Source organism: Carlito syrichta, unplaced genomic scaffold (genome assembly GCF_000164805.1).
Source record: "Carlito syrichta isolate Samal-C Ts95f unplaced genomic scaffold, Tarsius_syrichta-2.0.1 Scaffold309195, whole genome shotgun sequence".
Classification (NCBI taxonomy): Eukaryota; Metazoa; Chordata; class Mammalia; order Primates; family Tarsiidae; genus Carlito; species Carlito syrichta.
In genome coordinates, this window is record NW_007253291.1 from 29571 (window position 1) to 32611 (window position 3041).

Consider the following 3041-nt stretch of genomic DNA (forward strand, 5'->3'; position numbering starts at 1 on the left):
GCCCCGCCACACCCTATCTACGCTCGCGCGAGGCAGCCGTTGATACCGCGGCCATGAAGGCCCCGGGGCTCGCCGGGCGTAAGACTGAAAGGAGATGCCATCCCCGCCCGCCTGCTCGCCCGCCGCTCCCCGTACCAACCAGGACCCTTCGCTCCCGGGGCTCGTCAACCACGACTCAAGGCGATAACCACACGACGGCGACACCGCTTGGGCAACCGGCTGGCTCTTGTCTTCCTTTGGCTTCGACGTCTTGGCCGCGGCGCCCTGACGTCACGCGAGGACTCACCCACCTGCTCTCCTGCCTGCTCAGCCAATGGGCGCCGCGAGTTTAACTTGAGCCCGCCTTCCCGCTACGCGTGACGCGGTGGGCGTTGCCAGGCAAACCGGAAGACGGGGTGGGGACGGTGGCCCCGAGGGGACAAACGCGGCAGGGGTGACCAGCTTTCTGTCCTTCCGCGCAGTCTTCTTGTGACTGCGTCAGTGGTAGCCATTATTATTCCTAAAGGGGAAGCTGATGTGATGAAGCGTTTGGAGACTGCCCGCGGCACAGTGACGCGAAAGCCCGGGGGAGAGAATGACGAACTCAAAGGGGGTGAGGAGCAGCCTCTACCCGGAAGGGATAGCCCCCACAGTAAATGAACCCGCCGCGGCGCGCTTGGAGGGGCGCTCGGCGAGTTCCGACCCCCAGGGCGGAGAGCAAGCGTGGTTTCGGGGTGTGGGTATGGCAGTTGGCAGTGGCGGTGGAACAGAAACTCATGGGGTCCCGGAGTGAGGAGGTGGGCCTGTACAGGCGGGCATGGAGCAGATCCCGAAAGGCCGTGGGCGTCTGGCGAGGGAGTGTTGGTCCGTGTCTCTAAAGAGGCATTTCTTTGAGCTCCTCGCACGTGACTTTTTATTTATTTATTTTTAAGTGAGAAAGCAGGATTCATTGAGAGGACAGAAAAGCTCCCACAGTGGGAGGGGAACCCAAGGGGTTTGCCCGCACATGACCTTTTAAATATAACATCTGTTTCCATCCAGGAACCTGATGAAACGATTCAGTCCAGTTCAGGGCCCTTCTCTGTAGTTATAGGTGGTAGAATAGTGCTTAGGAGGCAGTTTTTGTTCCCATTTTCTTTTCTTTTCCGTTTTTTTTTTTTTTTGAGTCGGAGTCTCACTCTGTCATCCAGGCTGGAGTTCAGTGGCACCCTCACGGCCACAGCAGCCTCGACCTGCTGGGCTCTCAGGCGATCGTTCCTTCCACCCCAGCCTTCCACGTAGTTGGAACTGCAGGCGTGCACCACCACGTCCGCAAAATTTTTTATTTATTTTTATTTTTATTTTTTTTGAGTTGGAGTCTCACTTTGTCGCCCAGACTGGAGTGCAGTGGCCGCTTCCGGCCACCGCAGCCTCCACCTGCTGGGCTCCAGCGATCCTTCTGCCTCAGCCTTCCAAGTAGCTGGAACTACAGGCGTGCGCTACCACGCCCGGCTGATTTTTTGATTTATTGTGGAGATGAGGTCTCGCTGCCCAGGTGGGTCTCGAACCCGCGGGCTCAGGCAATCCACTCACCTCAGCCTCCCAAAGGCGCGGGATTACAGGCTGAGCCACTGAACCTGGCTAAAATTTAGGCTGGTCTCGAACCTGTGGGCTCAGGCAATCCTCTCACCTCGGCCTCCCAAAGTGCTGGTGATAGGCGTGAGCCATTGCACCCAGCATTCCTTCCCATTTTCTTTCTTTTCTTTCTTTTTTGTTTTTTTTTAGAAAGGATTTATTGAGAGGACAAAAAAAAAAACTCCCACGAGGGTGGCAAAGGGGTCACCCCCCCATTTTCTAATATCACGAACTTGCATTTGATAACTAGATATTATTTCGTTAGTGCTAGCATAGTAATTCTTTCATTCTTTGCTTTTTTTCTTTTTTTTTTTAACACTTAACTTGGAATGACTTTTAACTTTTTTTTTTTTTTTTTGAGTCAGAGTCTGATTCTATCACCCAGGCTGGAGTATGGTGGCACACACTCAACCACGCAGCCTCCACCTGCTGGGTCGGGCGATTCTTCCACCTCAGCCTTCGAAGTAACTGGAACTACAGGCATGTACCACCATGCCCTGCTCTTTTTTTTTGGTTTGTTGTGGAGACAAGGACTCACCATGTTGCCCGGGCTAGTCTCAAACCTGTAGATTCAGACAATCTTCTCACCTGTCTTCTCGAAGTACTGGGATTACAGACTTGCGCCACTGTGCCTAGCTTTGGAATTACTTCTTTAAATTTTTTTTTTTGAGCCATTGCACCCAGCCTTATTGTGGAATGGTTTTGTAACCAAGCATTTCCATTTCATCTTTTTGAGAAATGGTTTTAAGCTTTTTTTCTCATAGTTTCACTTTGTCACCCAGGCTGGGGTGTAGTGGCATGCTGCTCGTGGCCACCGCAGCCCAGACTTGCTGTGCTCAGGCAATTCTTCCACCTCAGTCTTCCAAGTAGCTAGAACTACAGGCATGTACCACTATGCCCACCTAATTTTTTGGTTTATTGCAAAGACAAGGTCTCACTATGTTGCCCAGGCTAGTCTCAAACCTGTGGTCTCAGGCAATCCTTGCACCTCTCAAAGTGCTGCAATTACAGGCGTGAGCCACTGCGTCCTACCTTAACTCCTTAAAAATAGAAATGTGGTCTCGCTATGTTTCCCAGGCTTGTCTTGAACTCCTGGCGTTAAATAAGCCTCCTGCCTTGGCCTCCCAAAGTGCTGGGATAACAGGCATAAGCCACTGCACCCAGCCTTGTTCTGGAATGGTTTTGTAACTGATCATTTCCATTTTATCTTTTTGACAAACGATTTTTAGCTTTTTTCCCTCTTAGCCTGCACTTCAGAGATTACTTTTTTCCTTTTAATTATGTATTTGCTTGAGAAATTCCACAGACTGATCTTAGAATAATAGAGTGTGCAGACTCTAGGGCAGAATTCTTCATTGTTTAGGTCACCTGAGCCGGTTAATCTAAAGCCTGGTTGCAGTCAGGACTGTATCAGCCAGCTCTCCAGGTGGACAACAATTCAAGATAAT

At 51.2% G+C, this 3041-nt stretch overlaps 1 protein-coding gene across 1 annotated transcript in view; it reads right to left on the reverse strand.

The window, feature by feature from the left end:
* LENG8 (leukocyte receptor cluster member 8) overlaps window positions 1-277 on the reverse strand; it is a 10896-nt gene extending 10619 nt beyond the window's left edge. Inside the window, exon 1 of the mRNA XM_021717030.1 lies at window positions 136-277. The gene's annotated coding sequence lies outside the window, so the exon portion shown is untranslated. The remainder of the gene's footprint in view (window positions 1-135) is intronic.
* Window positions 278-3041: the final 2764 nt, after the last annotated feature.